This window comes from Drosophila biarmipes, chromosome X (assembly GCF_025231255.1).
Source record: "Drosophila biarmipes strain raj3 chromosome X, RU_DBia_V1.1, whole genome shotgun sequence".
Taxonomy (NCBI): domain Eukaryota; kingdom Metazoa; phylum Arthropoda; class Insecta; order Diptera; family Drosophilidae; genus Drosophila; species Drosophila biarmipes.
In genome coordinates this window covers 25,100,549-25,113,207 of record NC_066611.1, presented here as the reverse complement: position 1 = coordinate 25,113,207, position 12,659 = coordinate 25,100,549, and the positions used below count along the sequence as shown (strand labels likewise).

Sequence of the window (12,659 nt, the reverse complement as noted above, 5' to 3'; positions counted from 1 at the left end):
CTGCACCTACGGTTGTTGTTATCATTTCGCATTGTTGTTGTTGCTCTGCTGTTGCTGTGAAACCGGAAATTTTTGTCATTAGCTGGGAAATTTTATTTTCGCTTCGTTTCATTTCGGCGATTTTTTTACCCATCCGCTTTTCCGGTCTCTTTCGAGGATTTGTGAAGCGTTCTCCTGACCTTATCCTCTGAATGGACGCCGGAAAGGAGGAAAGTCGTCTCGTAGTGGGAGGAGTTTGGTCTATACTTCGATTTGGAAACGAAAAGCGTTTAAAGTTTTCGAGCTTAAACTAAACTTTGGGGTACGTTAATGAAATAGCATACAGAACAGTAGTAATAGATAAAAATAAGGTGATTACCTATCACTAATATAACGACTTATATATCTATAATGCATAACATGAAAATATTTTAAAGCTCTCTGTAATCAATACCACGAAAACTGTTTATTATATCATTATAATATATGTATGTTGGGTAAGTATGACAAGCAAAAGATTGCCGACTTCTTTTCATATCTCGTATTTTACTGCATTTCGTAATTACAGGGTACATTCATTACAGATATTTCACTCGAGGAACTTTTTCCTTTCCTTGTATCATCCTACTTTTGGCAGTTTTCGGGCTTTTCCTCTCCTTTTTGCCCCGCAATTTTTATCGAGCTATGCGAAATTTTGCTAGTCGCCTCCGCCCTGGGAAAATGGACCGCCCGCCCCCGTGGAAACCACCGCCCCTCGCTCCTGGCTGTTGCTTTATCATTTTTCTTCGTCTGGTTTCCCAAACCCACCCCTCCACCCCTCCACGCCCCTCCCCCACTCTTGTTGCCATATCTCTCGCTTTATATTTGGCCAAGCTTAGTTTTCGGGTTCGAAGGCGACTGCACTGCTAGCGACATATATTCAACAGAAAAAACTCTGAAAAATATAAAAAGGAGGAAATGGGTGGGGGGTGGTTGGTTTGGGAAGCAATACATTCACATTTTGTATCATTGTGTGTGTGAGAGGGGACAAATGATAAATGAATTTGTGATAAATGAAGCATGTGGCCAAAAGTTGAAAATACTTTTTACACACAGTTTTGGAATCCGTTTTTGTTGAATGGCCATGGCCGGGGTAAGAGGGGGTGCTGTGGGCGGGGTGCTTCTGTGGGCGGCTGGCAGTGGCCAAATGTCTATCGAATTATGAATGGAAAGGCGCTTATTGCCAGTTCAGATATCACGAGTCCGACAGTTTTGGACAAAGGCTCGCTTCATTAAAATTGGCTTTTCCCCACCACGCCCACTTCTACCTGTGTGGCCCCATTTTCCCTCCCCCACCCCCACCCCGATTCCCACTCCCCACTTCTGGCCTTTATTTTGTTATGCAAACTTTTCTGACATTTCCCAACTAATGGAGGTGCAGATCTTTAGGTTCTGCAAGTGATGGGCATGATTTGCCGTTCGATTTGTAAGCAGGGCACTTGGAGAGGAAATAGTAATACCCTATAAATAGTACATCAACTTAATATTGGTGGTGGAAATAATTGCAGAACTCCATTGAAAATATGAAATATGTATAAGTGCATACTCACAAGCTTTAGGATATGCTTATACTTTGCATACATATCAATACTATGATAGCATGGATAGATATATCACATCATATCAAATCATTCCAAAAATTGTAAAAACAATTTGTAGATTCATTACCAGCACTCCTTAGAAATGCTTACCTATTGTACCAGTAGCTTTTTTCAGTGATATGTTCACCCCAGTTCAAGCTACTTCTTCATTTTCTTTGAGAAAGTAGCCAAACAAGTGAAGCGGAGAAATGAGGAGGATGGGAGGGTTGGAGAATCGGAGTATTGGGGCTGCGGAGAAGCCGAGGTGTGGAAGAAAGGGGCGGGGAGTGTAAGTGGGAGGGGTGCTCCAGAAGTGGAGCGATTACTTTTGAATAGTTCAACAGCTGTTCCAACTGACTGTGCAGTGGGGAAGGGCGAGGAGCAATGCGGGTGGATGCAGTAAAATAAATGGTCAAGTAATTGGGAATCGAGATTGGTGCGGGGATTTAGTTGAAAATGAGTGGCTATTTTTCACACTGAGTTAATGTTGCTTTGGAGCTGTTTAAAAATGCACTCTCATGGCTAGATTCGGGAATGAAAGTGAGCGAAGAAAGCTGCAAAGAGATTTATTCAATAGAATCAGACCAGAGTTTTCTTTATAAATGCCAAGATTTTATTCCTAAAATTTCTAGTGCAACATTAATAAACTAGTTTCCTTCCCTTTATTGCAGCTAGCACCCACACAAAAGTCTCCTCTCGCTAAATGTGGCTTATAATACACTGTTTTCCCAGGCAATTTTCAGGAAATCTTCCCACTTGATCCGTGGAAGTTGAGTCCACAACTCAATCCAGTGCCAGGCCCCCGATCCCAATACTATTTCCGAATCAGAGTGTCTAGACGGGGTCTCAAGGTGCCCATTGTTTTGCAGCCGTCTGTTGGTCAGCTGGTTGCCATGTAAATCAATGCATTATTTTCCCACGTCGTTTTAACAAAAAAGCCAAAACTCATTTATCAGAGGCGGCATTTCAACAACAAAAGCAGCCAACAAAAACAAAAACAGCAGCCCACACATCGCAATGGCAGCAACAACACTGGGGCAGTATCGAACAAGAAATGAGCAGCATCATCATTTATATAGCCCATAACCATTGCCCATATAAGTCCGCATTCGAAATTGTGTGTGCCTGTGTAAACAATCGTATGCTGATGATTATATAGTGTGATGCCCATTATCGCATCAAATCGAATTCAATCGAACAGAACTGAGAGTTGGCTCTTTCTTCGGGAGGGCTATGGTAAACGAGTTAAGAAGTTGGCGGGCAAGGGGAAGCAGTCATTAATACAAAGGTTTTATATAGGGAACGCTTATATCGACGAATATTATTGAGGTTTGGACAGTTCAAAAACTGAGGTTTTTTTACAAAAGCCAGGCTTGCACGTTGCAATGCTAGCTAGAACCCAGTTCTTGGGTAGGTACTCCTCAACACTTATTCAGAGTATTTCGAGTTCGTCTCTCTAATTTAGTCTTCCGATTCTTTGATTTCTTGTTTTTAGGCTGGACAACAAACACTTAATTTATGGCCAACATTTAATTGCGAAAACCCCGCTGCTTGTGTCGGCTTTCTAGGGCGTTATCCAACGCTCAAATACGCACAGCCAAATATCTGGGACCACATATATTCTCGGGCACATATATATTTCAAATAATGACCACAAAACTGTCATTAGACACGGCGCATAAACCGGGGAAACAACGATAGAGGCAGAAAAAGACGACGACCAAAATTAAAGTGGATGGCAAACAGAGCGCATCGATGGCATTGAATAATAATATTTCACCGCTTCGCCAACTCCTGGGATATATGGCCATATACCAAACTATACGGCCCCATCCACATCCACATCCGTACAGTCCTCGGTGCTTCTTCTTCTTCGTGTTGTTTGTTCATAATTTGTTTGTATGAAGTGTTTGCTGGCCTGCTGGGCTCGGGCTCGGGTTTGGCTTTTGGGTTTCTGTTTTTCTCTTTTGAGGAGTAGGGTCTGTGCATATTGCATTGATTTAATTGATTCGAGAAAGGAGAGGAAAAATTCAAATCACGAAAGTGTTAGGAAATCGAGCGAACGAAGCCAGAAGACTCTTGGAATCGGAAACCTTTCTGCCCTCTCCTTCCCTCTGTCTTCTCGCACATGCTCCCTCTCTTTCTGTTTAAACAGGTTCTGTCAGCGAACTGTGAAGAATTCTTTTTTCCGTGCACAGTAAAAAATATATTTTGAGATTTAACGTATGTACTTTTGAACAAAAAAATAATTTTAAGACATCGTTGTAAGATCAATCGCGGTCATCTCTTTGGGGCTTCTTCTTTAATTAATTTTAATTTTTAATTTAACATTTTATTTATTTATTTTTAACATTTAATTGTACCATTGAATGAAACAAATCTTTTTCTTAAGTTTATTTGTACAGAAGTAAAACACAATTCATGGCCGCCTTTCTCCGAGTGTGCCAGTCTTGTATTTTTCCCCGTTTTTGAACCTGCGTACCCAAGAGTCAACATTCCTGCTCCCTATGTCGCTGCCTCTCGCTCCGACTCTGTTTAAAGTGGAAACCTGTTTTCTCAATAATAAAAACTAATTTATTTACTAGTTGTAGGTACAAAGAACAACAGCCACGGCGAGCGAGGCCTGTCGAAGAAAATGGCTGAGAAATATACTCCGAAAACCATGGCGACAAAATAGGAGAGCAAGGGCAGAGGGAAGAAAGGTTTTGGACGAGGTAAAAACTGCGTGTGTGGCTAATCAGAATCAAATTGATTTAAATTTGAATGGTTCGACGGGCAAAGTGCGAGGAATCCCAAAAAATAAAATAAAAGGGAACTCAGGTGAGCGGGGCTTTAAGTGAGAAAAAGAGCGATAAGTTGTTCCCGACTTAAGTGAAGTTTTCACTCTGCTCTCCTCTTTATCTGTAATTTCTGATTATTTGACCATTTGGAATTCGGATCCCTTTTTCGGGGCCTCTTTTACAGTCAAGCTCGAATTCTTTCAGGCGGAAAAAATATGCTGAGCATATTTGAGGGATAATACTTAGGGTATTATAGATAGATATTATAGAGGGATAGATAGACGATTTCAAAAGGTTTTTCCCCTCTATATGTTGAAAAAATTACTAAATATGTGGCCATTTTCCAACACCTTTCCGGCTTCATGCAAATTACCTCAAATGAACTCCAAGTATCAGAAATTTCCTCTCTAACTAGACAAACACAAGAATCACAGGTAAGCGCTAATTGCAGTGGCAAATATTAGTCGATCGAGTGTACAGAAAGGAGAAGACCCGAAAATGAAAACCCAAAACGGAGTGAGGGGGGCAACAGAAAATTCGAATGGAGGAAGATTTTCAAAGAGTTTGCAGCTGCAATTGTTTTCCTTGCTGTTGCTGCAGTGTGTTTTTTGTTGGAAAATTGCAGGCAGCGAAAAGTATTTAGGGAAAACTGAAACTGAAGCCGAAGCTGGGCAAAGAACAATACCCGAAATACGAAGAAAGTATCTTAAAGATAGCAAACTGCACGAAAGCCAAACAAAAGCAACGTAACCGTGGGAGGAGAGGGGCCTTTCAGGGGGGTTTCGGATGTATATATAAGGTGGCATAGTGCAAAGTATCTTACAAGTCGAAAGCGCAAAGTTTTACGCTCACTTTTGACACAGTAGACACAAGACAAGATACCAAGACAAGACAGATACACGGATGAGTCAGAGTCAGAGGAGGCTTGGCTATCGGATAGTGAATAGTCCGCACTGGATTGTGGCCACATAGAGTGGGTGGAGTGGGGTGGTTTGAGGCTGTCTCCGTTGACAACAGGTGGCCTCGGCTCACTTCACTTACCTGTCTGTTTATGTTTTACGCTCTCCGGTTGCTGTTCTTCTGCCGCCAATGTTGCCGTTCAATTACTTCGGCGTTCTACGAATGTTTTTCCACCTGCTGCCAAGGAGCTGGACTCTGTGCATCCAGCAGATGCGCCCAAGCTACCAAAGTTATGCTGCAAAGAGTGCAAATTTTGAATTGTAAACAATAATACCCATGTTAATTGCTAGAAACAGAATTTAATAATAATATTTAAGTAACTGCAAGCAATAATAAAAAGGTTTAAGTCGAGGTCTAGGAAAGATTGCTAGCTATTTTAAGAAATACGAAATAACAAATAAACCCCTGATTTGTGTAGGCCCTGAAACTATTTTTACAGCCGATCTCGTTCACCAGGTGATTCACGGGCCCATGAATATTCGTCACTTAAATCTTTTCTATTTAAAAACTTCAGAAATTAACACATATATGTGTTACATTGAAAACTAACCACTGCGAGTCATGGCAGCCCAACCGCAAGCAGAGATTTATGGATGACAGGGGGAAAGGAGGATTTTTTCAGCCCTTTATAACAGCCTTTTCTTAGGTTTAGGTTTTTCCCGGCCTAAAGCCTTTTCATTCCCTCAACCATGACCCCGGGCTAAACCTTTCGGGGTTCAACCGTTGCAAACTTGCCCCAAGTTCACTTTTCCTTTGTTCTATAAAAAGCAAAAATAAGCCCAACTACTAAATAAAGTTGAATGCGCCAAGCAAACAAAAAAGTAAAACTGCTTGTCTTGGCAGAAAAGTAGCAGTCATTGGAAAAAAAATCAAGTGAAAGTAAAAAGAAAGATGAACTATTTGGTACTCCTGCTTTAAAATATAATTAAATATTTTATAAGTTCTTAACCTTTTTTTGTTTGATAATAAATTGAAAGAATAGCTCATAATATAATATTACACAATTTAAAATGATTGTTTATATTTAAGAGATACTCGGAATTCCCATTGCTACCGGTGCGGTAAATCTCAGACCGGAAAAGTCGGCCGCAAACAGCGTGAGATTCGCGATCGAATTAAAATGCATTTGGGCAGCAATGACACTGACACGCCCCCTGAACCGCCCCCAAAAAAAGAAGAATGCGCAAAAAAGCGGAGAGTAAAGTCACAGAAAAGACCCAAAAGATACGAATGGCACGGCGGCGGCAATTTAAGCTGTGGCAAAAGTTATTGTAACTTTTGCCCGCCGGCAAGGCAAGGCCAATGAGGGGCTTTTCACTGGAGGGGGCCTTTCCAGGGGCGTGCGCTGGGGGTTACAGGGGGTAAAACTGATACTGAAACCGAGGCGCCACGCGCCTACTTGCCACGCATTTCCCTCCACATTCCCGCTTAAAGTCCGCCGTCTCTTTTTTCCTTTTTTGGTGACCTCAATCTTGGTTCAATGCGTGACCAAGGGGGGTCAAGGGGGGCGGCAGTGCTTTTTCGGGCCGGAATCTTGCCAACTGAGACTTTTTATACGGCAACAACAACTTTCGACTGCTTCACAGGACAAATATACAAAAAAGACCAGAAATAAGCTCGAAACCGAATAATAGAATACGCTAGCGGAGTGAATACTTATTTGACAGCTATGGGATCGTTTAGAAAGCTTTGAAACTTTCCAAAAGGAAGGTATTTGTGTTCTTAAAACCACTATGGAAAGGAGCGACGACTGTTGAATTGTAAAATTGGCTTGAAAAATTATGTTTTTTAGAGTATCATTGTATCGTAAGCCAGAACAAAAGAGAACAAAACATTGCCATGGTCTTAAGAACATTATAATCCCCTCCTGGAGAGTATAAGCCCAGAAAAACGCAAGACACGGCTTTCTTGGTCCTGAGGCAGTGGTGCGGGGATTCGCTTACAAAGATGCTTTTTAAATGATTAAACGCCCCGAATTACCGAATTTCTCTCATGTCTTTTTGGTCAGGGCCAACTTGGTGGCTTTATTTTCTTGCCACCGCCTTTTTCCGCCGCTGTTTCGGTTTTTGCTCCATTCTTGAAATGATTCTTCTTTTTCCGCTGATACGTCACATGGAAAGACGTTAAGTCGGAGCGAAACCAAGCAGCTTCCCCTCTCATTAGCATTTACCATTCGGACTAATCGATTTGGGTTTTGATTTGATTTTTGCATTTTGATTCGAGCATCATAAAATTAAAATCTCTTTTGGGGAAAAACGTTTAACATGGAAACAAGATGGCACAGAGAAACATATCGATTGGGGGAGCCGAGCCAATAAGCAAGATGAAAGAACGTTGACTTGCTTCCATTTGACTGCCTCGAGTTGAGCCGGTCTTGTGGCAGATTTAGCCCATAGATGTTTCGTAATATTCTAATTTAGGACCTAGTGAGATATATGTAAAATACTGATTTTTCTGAGAGAATTTTGACCACTACGTATTGGTCACTTTCGTCAATAAAACTATTTTGTGAAGACATGGCTTAAGTTTCAGTTATAAAAACTCCATTTTTCCTATATAATCTTAAAATATCTGCCAGTTAAGTGTTGTAAGCGGTTTATGGAGCATTTTCCCATACAGAGGGCGGAGAATTTGTGGAAACCTCGAGCACTCACACGCCGACGAGGAAATAAGACATTTCTCTGTCCGGGGCTCCGGGTTCCCAGCTTGTCACGGGTTCGGAGACATATCAAGAAATTAAAAATTATTTCTTCGAAAGATAATTTCGAGTGACATTTGCTTTTCGCCCCTAGCACGGCAATCCGGAGATCCAAAACGTTGCAAACTTGCTGACATGAAGTCATCAACGTGGTCGAAGGAGTGGAAATCGTTGGCCAGGTCAAGTGGTTGACCGTGAACGAGCGAAAAAAGGAATGTGTGCATGGGATACAATTGTCATATGAACGCACGAACAAGAGCATGACAGAACTGTTTTTTCTCCAATTTTCTCTGGCGAAGCGAGAAGAAAAGTTTGCCGCACACACAAAACAATTTGTCAAAAACGGGAGGAAAATTCTGAGGAAGGGGGTCGTCTGCGTTCGTTAGTCAGAATTTTTTGTTCAAACGTTTATCAGCCCAAAGCAATCAAAGTCAAGTTACCATGGGCGGCTGGCTTTCCCACTTTTCCCCTCCGAAAACCCAAAGCCCCCTCATAGATTAAAGAAACATCTGGAAATTAAATATCTTCAAAGAGTTTACTATTTACTACGGGAAAAACCGAGTAATGTGAACAAGTTCTTATTCAGTTTAGTCTGCATGACATGATGGGGGGAAAATATTAAACGCTTTCTGCGAAAGAGTACAGACCTGATGAAAATGATTATTGAATGAAATGCCCAATGGTCAAAATCAATCGCAAATCATTCAGAACCATATCTTTTACACAGGCAAGAGTTTTTCTGCTCTCTTCTTGAGAAATGTAATCAAATCAACTTCAAACTGCCGCAGAAGTGCAAGCCAAGAGCGCAACCTTTTCTTGTTTCAATTTATTTAACTTTTCCTAATGCCTCGTCTCTCGTCTTTATATTTCGTTTGTTTTCATTTGTCGCACGCGGCGACTGCAATAAAAGTTGAATAAATATAACCTTAAACGGAAGACACCACAGCAAACAAACAAGCGAAAAAGCCCAGGAAAAACAGCACAAACCATGAGGAAAAAATTAAAATAATAATAAACAAGAAAGATGAAACTCAGTCGAGGCCCTCGGCCATTAAAAGGGGAAACTGGGGGGAAAGAGCCGGCCAAGTTACTGGGGATACTGCGGATCCCATGAAGGAGTTCAGACCTAATTGACTGCTGCGGAGCCCGTTAAAGCCTGGTCAAAGTGCGGGAAACGCACAGCGCAGATCTTTAATCTCCAGTCTTTGGGCACGTCTATCTGTCATCTTGTGCTATATCTTTCTTCGATTTCCTCTGCCGCAGACATTGTCCAACTCCATTTGGCCTGGTTTATATGGGTTTTTTCTTTTTTCACTCTGCCCCTTTGTTCTTATAGCTGGTTCACATAATTCTTGGACCTTCCTTAAATTTCTTATTGCAGTTAATGGCGGTGTTAACTAACTTTTGTGGCGCGCCTGACCTATTTGAGCATCTCGAAAAGGTCGTCTTGCAGGGTCCTGTCTTCCGATAATGTTCGAGTGGGGCTTTCCGACTTTACTTTGAGGAAACGAAGGTTAAACTGCAGCAAGTTCTATTGGGAAACCATTAAAGCTCAAGCCTAAATAGAGACTAAAACTGCCATTTGAATGGCGTTTTCCCTTGGCAATGTACGCCCCAAGGGGCTTGTTGATCTGAGGCCAAACCAGACCGCAAAAATTGAAATTTTTATTTAGATTTCACTTAATTGGCATTCGAATTGGCTGCGGCTCATTAGCCCCAGCCTGTTCGAAACTGGCCCTCTTATGCAACACATTGCAAGGCACTTAGCAACGTCGGAGTCCCGGTCCCTGCCCCCTTTCCCCAGAGGCCATTAAAATGTCATGCACTTGGCGCGCTAGAAACTAAGCCAAAACCAAAGCTGCGACCAAGTTGACTAAATCGAATTTTATGGTATTGCAATTGGCGCTCCACAGCTGGAACCCCCAGAATACAGCCGAAAATATATATTGGCTTTTAATTGAAGGCACACGCAGAGCAATTTCAACGCTAGAAAGCGCTGAAAACATTAGCAAATCCATAAAATACCCTCGAATACCTCTGTTAGCGATGGTATCATTCCTGTAAAAATGGTTCTAAGTGCTTGGAGTGTCAATCCCTACTACATTATAAGGACAATTTTTGAAACCGGGTACTTTTATGCATGTTAAGCCAAATTAGTCTTAAAACACTGATGCCAATTTGATGTTTTGATGTTTTTCGATTTTGAAATCTAGGATAAGAAATAGTTCTGATCGTTTCTTGTTTCCAAGTTAAACTTTAACTGAGGTGTTAACTTTAGTTGGAAATTTATAACTTCCATTTCTATTGAATGAAACCACGTGAGGTTTTTATAGACCAGTAAATCGAAGACAATGTAGAGCTCTAGAGTTCTATTTTGAAGTACAAAACGTGGTACAAATCGATTTTCAGGTACGATTTTCATGGTCCAACATTTTGGGAGTCCAATTGTTAGGGACTGTAAGGCCCAGACAGGCAGTGTAAAAGAGACGGACAGAGCAAATGCAGGGTATTGACGGGATGCAAGCCACCAAAGAGGGACACACTGTGATGGCAAAGAGCGAGGCGAAGGGGAAGAGGATCTGCGTAGATCCTCTCGAAGAGAGCCCGTACAGTTGTAGTGGTAGGTTCTGGCTCGCGCAAATGCAAGTGAATTTTACCGTATTCTTCGTGTCCTCTTCTTTCGCTCACCTTTCTCCCTATTTCCTCCGCCTTGCATGTTAATTTTTTCGGTAAATTTGCCACTTTTGTTTTGTTTCTCGCATTTCTCGGACTTCTCTCGCTCACTTTTTGGCACTTGGCTCTCGATTCCCAACTTTATCTCCTTGCTTTGCTCACTCACTGATTCGTTGGAATTTTCGTATTCGTTTCGGGGGACACAGTAAAAAAATTGGTATACTTTTGGCAATATACAGTCTGCGTTCTGCTTGTTATTATTATTTTCGCACCGAAAATCAGGAGCCGACAAGCCGAAAAGAAAATAAAAGAGCCACGAAACGAATGCGATGTATTACGAATTACGAATTACGAAAAGGCAATTGCAGAGGAAGCAGAAAAAGGAACCGGTTTCTGCTCTTTTCGTATTAATCACTCACACCGACGCACAGCAACAACAACACACGGACAAACACGCGCGAGTGGCGGAAAAGCCGAATTTTCCCTCCCGCTTCCCTCTGCCGAGGAAACAACGTCCACTGCAAGTCCAAGCTGTGCTCCTCTGGTGGCTTTAGCGAAATCGGCGAAAACGCGGCGCTTTTCCACGACTCTGTTCCGCTTTTCCGCGCGACACTTTTCCACGACCGTTCGGGTTGAAAAAAAAAATTCGAGTGAAAACGGATTTCGTTTTGCGGTTGGTTCCGAGTTCGAGGTCGAACTCGAACAGCTCGAATCGAACTGCGACTCGTTCGAAGCGAGCGTGGTTGCGAAACAGAACAAAATGTTGAGCAACATGTTTTCTTACACTCTGGCACTGTTAACCGCCAGCAGCGGGGCTAACAGCGCTGTTAACAAAAGGGAAGAAGAGGAAAATCCGAACAGGCCGAAATAGACGGAAAACACGAAAAACCAGCTGCTTTCCGCAGCTTTTCAATGCTTTTGGGGCAGGGAATGTGCTGTAATTAATGGTACAAAAACAGAGGATTTTTGGAAACAATTTTCGGGATATTTTGGGAGTGTGTTGTTGTGTTTAAAGCCCAGAACTTAACTAAATTGTTTGCGGAAATACATTCGTATCAAGGGTGCTATTTCCTTAGTCATGGCAATCATTGAAGTCCCTTGCTGGGTAACGCAGTGTCGGAAAATGCGACTGCAGAATTGTGTCGCCTTTGTGGCTTAACCTTTTTCCAGGCTGCAGTGGACGGCGCGAACCGGTTCAACAGGATGCAGGAGAGCTGCAGCGCTGCCAAAACAAAACAAAAGTGGGAGAGCAGAGCGTGCCCTCTCGCTCCGGCCCATCTCTTCGCCGTGCCGAAGAGCAAACTCACCTGACAACAATTTTCGCCACCCCTCCCCCGCTCCCGCTCCCGCTCCCCGCCCGCTGCCCACGACTAAATGGCAAGCAGAACCGGTTGAGGTTCGTCGCCCAAGGAATGCACAAAAAATATATATAACTAAAGCGGCAACAACAACAGGGACCGAAGCAGCAGCCGAATGCAAGGCAAGAAAAATGGCAAAATGCAAGGCAACAACTGCAGCGGTACAGGGCAGCCTCCACAGGGCGCACAGGGGAAACCAAAAGTCAAACTCGCATTGTTACGTCATTTAGGTACAAGCAAGTGGTCTTTAGCGAAAATCTTCAAGCTTTAGCATATCAACTTCGCGGTTTTAGGTTAAAAGTGGAACATACACAACAAATTGCTTCTCAATTACTATAAAATGTATCTTTAAAAATGCATTTTGAATTAGTATTTTGTTTATATATATCGCATGAAAAGTATTTTAAGAAATATAGAAAATGAATCGTTCATCCATTTCCCTGAGCTTCCAACTTAGCCAGGCTGCACTGTAACCCGAGAGCTTCGGCCAGTTGGAGTCGCTGGCGGACCCCCTCCCAACCCCCGCCGTCCTTGCAAGGCGGGCACCAACAGGAATGACATAAATCTGCGTGGCAAACAAAAGACTCAGGCA

General features: G+C 42.4%; 1 protein-coding gene across 1 annotated transcript in view; it reads right to left on the bottom strand.

Moving 5' to 3' along the window:
• LOC108027566 (hornerin) overlaps positions 1-11,346 on the bottom strand; it is an 85,196-nt gene extending 73,850 nt beyond the window's left edge. The window contains exons 1-2 of the mRNA XM_017099053.3: positions 10,725-11,346; positions 5,420-5,573 (exon numbers count right to left, since the gene is read on the bottom strand). The gene's annotated coding sequence lies outside the window, so the exon portion shown is untranslated. The remainder of the gene's footprint in view (positions 1-5,419; positions 5,574-10,724) is intronic.
• Between the last annotated feature and the right edge of the window lie 1,313 nt (positions 11,347-12,659).